We start from the raw sequence: 12,178 nt of genomic DNA on the forward strand, positions 1-12,178 counted from the left end.
AGAAGAGAAGCACATTGTACAAGGTCCAAGTGTGGGGATCCTCTTAACTGACAATGAGGGCACTTCGCCATTTTCACAAGCTCCAGAAAATCCAGAGCCTGCCCATGATCAGAATTTAGAGTTGAAACCTCTCCCTCCACATCTCAAATATGCTTATCTTGAAGATGAGCAGAAGTTTCCGGTCATCATTGCAAGGGAACTTACTTCTCAACAAGAAGAGCAGTTACTTGATGTACTGAGGAAGCACAAGAAGGCAATTGGGTGGAGTTTGGCAGACATAGTAGGCATCAACCCTCAAGTATGTGAACACATAATATTTTTAGAAGAGGGAGCAAGACCTGTCCGTCAACCCCAAAGAAGATTAAATCTCACTATCTTGGAAGTTGTCAAAAAGGAAGTGACCAGACTATTGGAAGCAGGTATCATCTATCCCATTTCAGACAGCGAATGGGTTAGCCCAGTACAAGTGGTGCCCAGAAGTCTGGAGTCACTACAGTGAAGAATGAGCATGGAGAGCTCATAGCAACTAGAGTTCAAAATGCTTGGAGAGTTTGCATTGATTACAGGCGTCTCAACCAAGCAACCCGTAAGGATCACTACCCACTTCCATTTATTGATCAAATGCTAGATCGCCTGTCAGGTAAATCACATTATTGCTTTTTAGATGGTTACACAGGTTATTTCCAGATTCATATAGCTCCTGAGGATCAGGAAAAGACCACTTTTACATGTCCTTTTGGGACCTATGCTTACAAACGAATGCCCTTCGGCTTGTGCAATGCACTAGCTACTTTTCAAAGGTGTATGATGAGTCTTTTCTCTGATCTTATTGAGGACTGTATGGAAGTTTTTATGGATGATTTTAGCATTTATGGTGATTCTTTTAGCCTTTGCTTAGATGGATTATCTAGAGTATTGGATAGATGTGTCAGTACAAACCTTGTATTAAATTTTGAAAAATGTCACTTTATGGTAAAACAAGGGATTGTATTAGGACATGTGGTATCTAATACTGGCATTTCTGTAGACCCAGCAAAGGTCAATGTTATTTCTAGTTTACCTTACCCCTCTTCTGTAAGGGAAGTCCGTTCATTCCTTGGCCATGCAGGTTTTTACAGGAGATTTATTAAGGACTTTAGTAAGGTAGCACTTCCCTTATCCAGATTACTACAGAAGGATATTGAGTTCGAGTTCAGGGAAGATTTCAAACAGGCGTTTGATAAGCTAAAAATCGCCCTGACTCGAGCCCCAATTGTAAGAGGACCAGATTGGAGCCAGCCGTTTGAAATCATGTGCGACGCTTCCAACCATGCAGTAGGAGCAGCGCTGGCTCAACGCGAAGGTAAGGATCCTTTTGTTATTGCTTATGCGTCTAAGACTTTAGACACTGCCCAGTCCAATTATACTACTACTGAGAAAGAGCTTCTTGCTATTGTCTTTGCTCTGGATAAATTCCGAGCTTATTTACTTGGTACTAGAGTAGTAGTGTATTCAGATCATGCAGCTTTAAGGTATCTATTAGCTAAAAAGGAGTCCAAACCAAGGCTTATACGTTGGATACTGCTATTACAAGAATTTGATTTAGAAATAAAGGATAGGAGTGGTAACCAGAATTTAGTGGCAGACCACTTGAGTCGCCTTGAGCACATTAAGGATGATTCTCCTCCTATAGATGATAATTTTCCATTTGATAACCTGCAAGCAGTATTTGAGGTATCTCCGTGGTATGCACCTGTAGCTAATTATCTAGTTAGCCGCACATTTCCTCCTAACTTTTCTAAGCATAAAAAAGACAAGCTGAAAAGCGAGTCTAAATATTATATATGGGATGACCCATATTTATAGAGATGTGGCGCTGATCAGGTAATTAGATGGTGTGTGCCTCAATCAGAATTCCAGTCCATCTTAGAGGCCTGTCACTCATCTGAGAGTGGAGGACATTTTGGCCCTCAAAGAACTGCTAGAAAAATCTTGGACTGTGGATTCTGGTGGCCTACTCTTTTTAGAGACACTGCTGAGTTTTGTAAATCTTGTCTCCCATGTCAAAAATTTGGTAATATATCAAGAAGGGATGAAATACCTCAACAAATTATGCTTTTCTATGAGATTTTTGATGTTTGGGGCATTGACTTCATAGGTCCATTTCCAAATTCAAATGGTTATTTTTATATATTGTTAGCTGTAGATTACGTTTCAAAATGGGTGGAAGCAATTCCTACCCGTACTGATGATGCTAACACTGTTGTTTCCTTTTTGAGAAACCATATTATCTGTCGCTTTGGATCCCCACGAGCAATTGTGAGCAATCAAGGCACCCATTTTTGTAACAGGAGACTAACAGGACTAATGAAGAAGCATGAGATAATTCATAAGGTTGCAACAGCATACCATCCTCAGACCAATGGGCAAGCCGAGGTGTCGAACAGAGAGATAAAGCGTATCTTGCAGAAGATAGTCAAACCTCATAGAAGAGACTGGAGCACCAGGCTACAAGATGCACTCTGGGCATACAGAAAAGCATACAAAACACCCATTGGGATGAGTCCGTTCCGCTTAGTTTATGGAAAAGCTTGTCATCTCCCTGTTGAGGTAGAGCACAAAGCCTTTTGGGCAGTCAAGGAGTGCAACATGGGGATGGAGAATGCCGGAGCTGAAAGGAAGTTGCAACTGCAAGAACTGGAAAGCCTTCGCCTAGAAGCTTATGAGAACTCAAGACTATACAAGGAAAAGATGAAGGCTGCACACGATCAGCACATCAAGAGGAAAGAGTTCCAACCTGGGGATTTAGTCCTCCTTTACAAATCTTGTCTGAGGCTCATGCCAGGCAAGTTGAGATCCAGATGGGAAGGTCCATACAGAGTAGAGAAGGCCGAACCGTACGGAGTTTATCACCTAAGCCATCCTTCACACTCTGAACTTATCAAAGTTAATAGACACCTTTTGAAGCTATACCATGGCGACAAGATACAGAAAAATAAAGAGCTTGAGATCTTCCTCTTGGAAGACCCCCACATAGCAGAAGATTGAGCTAGTGGAGCGTCCAACTTACGGACGTTAAAGTAAAGTGCTAGGTGGGAGACAACCCACCATGGTATGATCGTTCTTTTCTTTATTTTTAGTTTTTCCTATTTAATAACTCTTCTCTTTATCAGTACTTTCATGCATCAGCATCTGCATATATATATAAGAAAAAAGAGAGAGAGAGAGAAGGTGCCACGCGATGCGACCGCATCAGCGACGCGTCCGCGTGGAAAGGAGAGGAGAGAAAAGCAAAAACGAACAGAGAGTCACGCTGGAGCATGGCTGGAGGCGTGCCAATGGCACAATTCTATCCACGCGGATGCATGCCCCACGCGTCCGCGTCACCTGGAAATAATGACCTCCCACGCGACCGCGTGCCCCACGCGGCCGCGTGCCCTGATTTTCGACGTAAAATGGGTGCACAGCTGAAAGTTGTGCTAGAGTAGTGCTGGACTGGTGCTGGACGCGCAATCCCCCTCACGTGACCGCGTGCCCCACGCGGCCGCGTCGTACCCCATAAACAGCCCACTCACGCGATCGCATGCCCCATGCGATCGCGTCACCCCAAATTTGGCACATATATCAAGATTCCATCAGCACACTTTTTGAACAAATAGGGCTCATCCCAGATGTAGTGTTTAGCATCTTTGGCTTGCTTTTTCCTCATATGCTTGTTGATGTTGGTTGGTAGTTCCCCAATAGCCTTGAAGTTGGCTATGTCAGCAAACCAAGGGGCCTCTTGTATCATTATCAACTGCTCATCAGGGAAGCTTTTATTCACTGCAACTTGGTGCACCCCATCTTCTTCTTGTGGTATTCTTGAGAGGTGGTCAGCCACTTTGTTCTCTGCTCCACTCCTATCTTTAATTTCAATATCAAATTCTTAGAGCAGTAGAATCCATCTTATTAGTCTGGGCTTGGAGTCTTGTTTGGTGAGCAAGTATTTGAGTGCTACATGATCAGTGAATACAATTACTTTAGAACCAATATGATATGATCTAAATTTATCAAAAGCAAAGATAATGGCAAGTAATTCCTTCTCTGTAGTGGTATAGTTCCTTTGATTATCATTAAGAACCTTGCTAGCATAATAAATGACATGTACCAATTTATACTTCCTCTGTCCTAAGACAGCACCCACGGCAAAATCTATTGCATCACACATCAGTTCAAAAGGTAAATCCCAGCATGGTGGTGCTATGATAGGCGCAGAGGAGAGTTTGTTTTTAAGTTTCTTAAAAGCTATCATGCATTCATCATAAAAAACAAAAGGTACATTAGAGACTAGTAGGTTGCTCAAATGTTTGGCAACCTTGGAAAAGTCTCTAATGAATCTCCTGTAGAAGTCAGCATGTTCTAGAAAACTTCTAATTACTTTGACATTGCAAGGTGAGAGTAACTTTTCAATCACCTCTACCTTAGCCTTGTCCACCTCTATGCCCCTTTTGGAGATCTTATGACCAATGACCCCCCTCTGTAACCATGAAATGGCATTTCTCCAGTTTAAAATGAGGTTGGTCTCTTGGTATCTCTTTAGCACCAAGGCTAAGTGGTGTAAGCAATCAGAATATGAGTTATCAAATATAGAAAAGTTATCCATAAACACCTCAATGAATCTTTCAATCATGTATGAAAATATGGAGAGCATGCACCTTTGGAATGTTGCAGGTGCATTGCACAATCCAAAGGGCATTCTCCTATAAGCAAAAACACCATATGGACAAGTAAATGAAGTTTTTTCCTAGTCTTTGGGGTCTACAACAATTTGGTTATAGCCCGAATAACCATCCAAGAAGCAGTAATACTCATGTCTAGCCAATCTCTCAAGTATCTGATCCATGAAAGGTAAGGGGAAGTGATCCTTCCTGGTGGTCTCATTAAGCTTCCTATAATCAATGCACATACACCACCCAGTCACGTTTCTTGTGGATATCAGCTCATTCTTCTCGTTCGGTACAACAGTGACCCCTCCTTTCTTTGGGACTACTTGCACCGGGCTTACCTAAGGGGTTGTCTGAGATGGGGTAGATCACCCCTGCTTGCCACAACTTTAATACTTCTTTTTGGACCACTTCATTCATGGTTGGATTCAGCCTTCTTTGCTGTTGCCTTGAGGGTTTATCACCTTCTTCAAGTAGTATCTTGTGCATGCACATTGAAGGGCTGATTCCTTTTAAGTCTGCAAGTGTCCAGCCTATGGTGTCCTTGTGCTGTTTCAGCACTTGGATAAGTTTTTCCTCCTACTCTTCACTCAAACTTGAATTGATGATCACTGGGTAGGTGTTGTTGTCACCCAGATATGTATATTTTAAGCTTGGTGGTAAGGTCTTCAACTCGAGTTTTGGTGCCTCTACTTCTTTACTGTCTTTGGGGTTCAACATCATTGAATTCTCCATGGTTCCTTGTGGTTGTTCTCCACTTGATGCTTGCTACTCTTGCTCAATAGCTCATTCACATTGTTCTTCTTCCAAAACTCCTTGAACTATCTGTTCTATGGTATCCACCATCATGCGTTCTCCTATGGATTCCTTGGGGTAACTCATTGCCTTGAAGATATTGAAGACCATCTTCTCTTCATGTAATCTCAAGACTAATTCCCCTTTTTGTACATCTATGATGGCTCTAGTAGTAGCTAGGAATGGCCTTCGTAGAATGGTTGATGTGTTAGCCTCTTCTTCCATATCCAACACAACAAAGTCAGCTGGGAAAATGAATTATCCCACTTTCACCAGCAAGTCTTCCACTACCCCATGTGGGAACTTGAAGGTTCTGTCAGCTAATTGGAGTGCCATTCTTGTTGGCTTGGCTTCCTCAATCTTCATCCTCTTCATCATGGTTAGGCACATGAGATTGATGCTAGCTTCTAAGTCACACAAGGCCTTCTCAATGTTGATATCCTCTATGATGCAGGGGATTTGGAAACTCCCTGGGTCCTTCCTTTTCTGGGGTAGCTTCCTTTTTATTATGGCACTACACTCCTTAGTTAACACTATGGTCTCTTTTGCTCCCCAGTTCCTCTTTCTTGTCATGAGCTCCTTGAGAAATTTGGCATAGAGTGGCATTTGCTCCAATGCCTCAGCAAATGGTATGTTAAGTTGGAGCTTCTTGAAGATCTCTAAAAATCTAGAAAACTAGCCATCCTTCCCATCTTTCCTCAGCCTTTGTGGATATGGTTCTTTTGGCACATAAGGCTTCAAGATTGGCTTTGGTGATGATGGGGTAGGGGTCTCCTCTTCATTCTTATTTTCAGGCTTTTCTATAGCTTCTTTTTGTTGGTTGCTCTGGCTTGGGTTTGCTTCTTCCACCACCTTTTCGCTTCTAAGTGTGATGGCTTTGCATTCCCCTCTTGGGTTAGCCATGGTATCATTGGGAAATGTATGTGTGGACATAGGAATTTTCTTGGACAGAATCTCTACTTGTGCTTCCAATTTTGAAATGGCTGCACCTTGATTCTTCAGATTTGACCTGTACTCTTCTTGGTTGGCATCTATGCTCTTGTTAGCTTTTGTTTGTCTCTCTAAAGGAGTAGAAATAGCTCTTGTCAGCTGTGACGACAGTTGTGCTATTGCAGCTTCTACTTTCTCAAAGTTGCTTTTGGTTGCATGGTTGAGGTTGATGTGTCTTGATGGTGGTTGTTGTGCATTGGTTGAGTGGAATGATATGATGTGTTTTGTGCATTGTGGTAGGGTCTGTTATTGTTTGGTTGATGGTTGGGGTTGTGATTTTGGTATTGATTGGCTTGGTATGGCTTTGTATGATCTGGATTGTGGTTTTGTTAATTCCCCTACCCAAAATTTAGGTGGTTCTTCCAACCTGCATTGTATGTCTTGGAGTTTGGGTCATATGGGGGTTTAGAATTGTTCACATAATTAGCTTGTTCACAGTCAACTTCTGGTGCATCTCCTTCTTGTTGGGGGGCTTGGGCTTGAATGGCTGAGACTTGATTACTCTCCATCTTCTTAGTCAAGGCTGCTAGTTGTGTAGTGATCAATTTGTTTTGGGCCAGCAGGGCGTCCATTGAGTTGAGTTCCATCACTCCTCTCTTTTGAGTTCTTTCTGAAGCATAGAAGTACTCATTTTCGGCTATAGTCTCTATGACATCTATGGCTTCTTCAATGGTTTTCTTCTTGTTGAGTGAGCCTCCAGAAGAATGATCTACTGCTTGCTTTGACTCATATGACAGTCCTTCATAGAAGATGTGTAGTTGCACCCACTCATTGAACATGTCAGGCGAACATTTCCTTGTCAAATTCTTGAACCTTTCCCAGGCTTCATAGAGTGTTTCACCATCTTGTTGTCTGAAAGTTTGCACCTCAGCTCTTAGCCTGTTGACTTTTTGAGGAGGGTAAAATCTTGCTAGAAATTTGTTTACAATATCATCCCATGTAGTTAAACTCTCCTTGGGAAATGCTTCTAACCACTTTGCAGCCTTATCTCTGAGTAAGAAAGGGAACAAAAGTAGTTTCTAGGTGTCAGGGTGTACACCATTGGACTTTACAGTGTCACAAATCCTCAAGAATATGCTGAGATGTTGATTTGGGTCCTCCTAGGCTCCTCTTCCATATGAACAATTATTTTGAACAAGTGTGATGAGTTGAGGTTTCAACTCAAAGTTATTGGCATGGATTGTTGGTTTCAGGATGCTGCTGCCACAGTTTCTTGGATTTTGGTTGATGTAGGAGCCTAAGACTCTCCTCTCTTGCCCAACATGATTTTCAGCATCTCCTCCAACATTGTCCTGTACTTCGTCATCCATGGTGGTTCGCAGATCTTCCTCCACTAGTTCTTCTCCAACAATGCCTTTGCCTCTTGCTTTCCTCCTTAATCTAAGGAACGTCCTCTCAATTTCACTATTAAAGGAAGATGAAGTTTCTCCGCTTCTACCTGTCATACATTCAACAGAAAAGCAAGTGGAGTACAAGTGAAAAAATCACTATAGTAAGATTAGTGATTAGCTTAGTTGATGCAATTAATCAAATAGTTAGAAGAATAGAAATATAGGCAGTGAATAGCTAAAATAATCAAAGTAAATCTAAAGAAAACAGAGTAGACAGAAGAGTAAAAAAAAAAAACTAAAAAGAAAATAACAAGGTAACAAAATTGCTTAATCTAGCTCCTCAATCAATTTAATCATTGTCAACTTCAAACCAATCCCCGGCAACGGTGCCATAAAACTTGATGAGCCGAATTCACACCCCATTATAAAATTTGTGAATCCGTTCTTTTGGCAAGCACACCAGAATTATCGTCTAGTAATAACCCACAGTGGAGTGGGATCGTATCCACAGAGATTGGTAGATTTGAGTAACTTTAATAAATTGGTGAATTAGTCAAGCTAAGCAGAATAGATTGTGATTGCAGAATTGTAACAGTGCAGAATTGTAAATGACTCAAAAGTAAATGAAAGCAGTAAATGGCAGAATTAGAAATGGCAGGAAAGTAAAGAGCAGAAACTTAAATGACTTAATAGTAAATGGGAATAGGGAATTGCAGAATGTAAAGAAAACTATAAAGAAAGGGAAAGATAAGAATGAGGGGATTCATTGAGATTAGGAGATGTTGTCTCTTTGGATTAAATCCAGCTCATATCTTCTACAATCATGCAACTCATTGACCTCTTGGCAATCATAATTGATTGACCCCCAATCCCTTGGTGACTTAATCTCTCAGATCTTTATTAATAGCCAATTCTTTGGTCCCTGATTATACCACACATCATCATAGGTCCAAGTAGAGGGAGGATTTTATGTCACCATATCCAATCACCAAAACCCATATCCTACTCAAGTGTGAGAAGGGATTTCTAGCATGATTTCATGTTTCCTTTTCCATGGTTCCCATGAAACCCATTTTTCATTCAACCCCTTTTCCAAGGTGATTGAACACTAGCATGAACAACAAAATTCCTTCTAGTAAATCAAAGAGAAGATGAAGAGAAGAAGAAATTCACTATCATTAATCCATCAAGTACAACAGAGCTCCCTCTCTCAATGAGAGGGGATTTAGCTACTCATAGCTCAAGAAAAAGTAAAAAGATGGAAAAAGTGAATCTAACGATCCTTCAACTAATAGCTCAACTGCTTAACCCGCTCTTCAGTACTTCCAAGGGGTATATATACTACTCCTAGCAATAGAAAATAAAGAAAAATACAAAAGTGAAAGTAAAATTAAATTTTGGAGGGAAAAGAAACTCATAAAACGTGAGCTTCCAGCTGGCGTGTGATTGGTGTTTCAGTAGCGTGCCATGCTTTGCCCTGATTTTGCCTTGGCGTGCCACACCCAATCCTCAAGTGGCATGCCTCCCTTCACTGACCACCCTGGTGTGCCACACCTTCGATCCCAAGTGGCATGCCCAGGCCTTTTTAAAGCCTTGGTTAGCTTGGAGTGCCACGCCTTCAAGCCCAAGTGGCACGCCCAGGCCTTTTTAAAGCCTTGGTTAGCCTGGCGTACCACGCCTTCGATCCCAAGTGGCACGCCCAGACCTTTTCCCTCTCTTTGCTAGCTTTTGGAAATTTGAACTGGCGTGGCATGCCCAGGGTTTGGCGTGCCACGCCCATGCTATGTGCTTGATCTATCTCTCTGGAAAGTTGAACTAACGTGGCATGCCCAGGGTTTGGCGTGCCACGCCCTTCATGTGCTTGGCTCCTCTGCTTGGCGTGCCATGCACAGAACTCAAGTGGCACGCCCAGGTCTTCTCTTGGGTGATTGGTGATGGTGGCGTGCCACGCCTGGGTCTCAAGTGGCACGCCCAGTTGATTTTTAAAGCTGGCGTGCCACGCCTTCGATACCAAGTGGCATGCCCATATGGTTAGCTTTGTTTCTCCCTCTCCGGAAAGTATAACCAGCATGCCACTCCCAGGTGTTGGCATGCCACGCCCATCATTTGCCTTGGTTTTAGTAGCTGACATGCTACGCCTAGTATTCAAGTGGCACGCCTAGGTAAGGATCTTGAGCTGGCGTGCCACGCCTTCGACACCAAGTGGCATGCCCAGCCTTTGCTTTGGCCTTCTTTGTACCTTGGCGTGCCACGCCCAGATGCTCAAGTGGCACGCCCAAGTAAGGGTGAAACTTGGCGTGCCACGCCTTGATGCTCAAGTAGCACGCCCAACCTTTTTAACCTTCAACTTCCTTGGTGCGCAGAAATTGTGATTACACTTTAATTATGTAAAATTCATCGCTCTTTCTTTCCCTGGTAATGGCGCCAAAAACATGATGCCAATACCATGGTTCACAACTTCGCACAACTGACCAGCAAGTGCACTGGGTCGTCCAAGTAATACCTTACGTGAGTAAGGGTCGAATCCCACGGAGATTGTTGGTATGAAGCAAGCTATGGTCACCATGTAAATCTCAGTCAGGCAGATATAAATTGATAATGGTGTTTTCGTAAACAATTAATAAAACAGGGATAGAAATACTTATGTAAATCACTGGTGAAAATTTCAGATAAGCGAATAGAGATGCTTTCGTTCCTCTGAACCTCTGCTTTCCTGCTATCTTCATCCAATCAGTCTTACTCCTTTCCATGGCTGGCTTTATGTGATACATCACCATTGTCAATGGCTACTTTCGGTCTTCTCTCGGGAAAATGATCCAAATGCCCTGTCACGGCACGGCTAATCGTCTGGAGGCATCACCCTTGTCAATGGCTTCATCTTATCCTCTCAGTGAAAATGGTCAACGCACCCTGTCACGGCACGGCTATTCATCTGTCGGTTCTCGATCATGCTGGAATAGGATTTACTATCCTTTTGCGTCTGTCACTACGCCCGGCAATCGCAAGTTTGGAGCTCGTCACAGTCATTCAATCATTGAATCCTACTCGGAATACCACAAACAAGGTTTAGACCTTCCGGATTCTCTTGAATGCCGCCATCATTCTAGCTTGTACCACGAAGATTCTGATTAAGAGATCTGAGAGATACTCATTCAGTCGAAGGTAGAACGGAAGTGGTTGTCAGGCACGCGTTCATAGGGAATGATGATAATTGTCACGTTCATCACATTCAGGTTGAAGAGCGAATGAATATCTTAGAAGCGAAATAAGATGAATTGAATAGAAAACAGTAGTACTTTGCATTAATCTTTGAGGAACAGCAGAGCTCCACACCTTAATCTATGGAGTGAAGAAACTCTACCGTTGAAAATACATAAGTGATAATGGAGTTCATTGGTCTCGGCCCCAGAGGGGAACCGGAGTAACCAAGACTCTATGATCCGAAGATAAAACTCAGGATGTCTAATATAATAGTAAAATGTCCTATTTATAATAAACTAGCTACTAGGGTTTACAGAAGTAAGTAATTGATGCATAAATCCACTTTCGGGGACCACTTGGTGTGTGCTTAGGCTGAGCTTTGAGTGTTGCACGTGTAGAGGTCCTTCTTGGAGTTGAACGCCAGCTTTTGTGCCAGTTTGGGCGTTCAACTCTGGTTTTGGCTCCTTTTCTGGCGCTGGACGCCAGATTTGGGTAGAGAGCTGGCGTTGAACGCCAGTTTATGTCATCTAAACTTGGCCAAAGTATGTACTATTATATATTTCTGGAAAGCACTGGATGTCTACTTTCCAACACAATTAGAAGCGCGCCATTTTGAGTTCTGTAGCTCCAGAAACTCTACTTTGAGTGCAGGGAGGTCAGAATCCAACAGCATCAGCAGTCCTTCTTCAACCTCTGAATCTGATTTTTGCTCAAGTCCCTCAATTTCTGCCAGAAAATACCTGAAATCACAGAAAAATACACAAACTCATAGTAAAGTCCAGAAATGTGAATTTAACATAAAAACTAATGAAAACATCTCTAAAAGTAACTAGATCCTACTAAAAACATACTAAAAATAGTGCCAAAAAGCGTATAAATTATCTGCTCATCACAACACCAAACTTAAATTGTTGCTTGTCCCCAAGCAACTGAAAATCAAATAGGATAAAAGAAGAGAATATACTATAAATTCCAAACTATCAATGAAACATAGCTTCAATCATATGAGCGGGACTTATAGCTTTTTGCCTCTTTAATAGTTTTGGCATCTCACTTTATCCATTGAAGTTCAGAATGATTGGCATCTATAGGAACTCAGAGTTTAGATAGTGTTATTGACTCTCCTAGTTCAGTATGATGATTATTGAACACAACTATTTTATGAGTATTGGCCGTGGC

Source organism: Arachis hypogaea, chromosome 11, assembly GCF_003086295.3.
Source record: "Arachis hypogaea cultivar Tifrunner chromosome 11, arahy.Tifrunner.gnm2.J5K5, whole genome shotgun sequence".
In the NCBI taxonomy this organism is placed as follows: domain Eukaryota; kingdom Viridiplantae; phylum Streptophyta; class Magnoliopsida; order Fabales; family Fabaceae; genus Arachis; species Arachis hypogaea.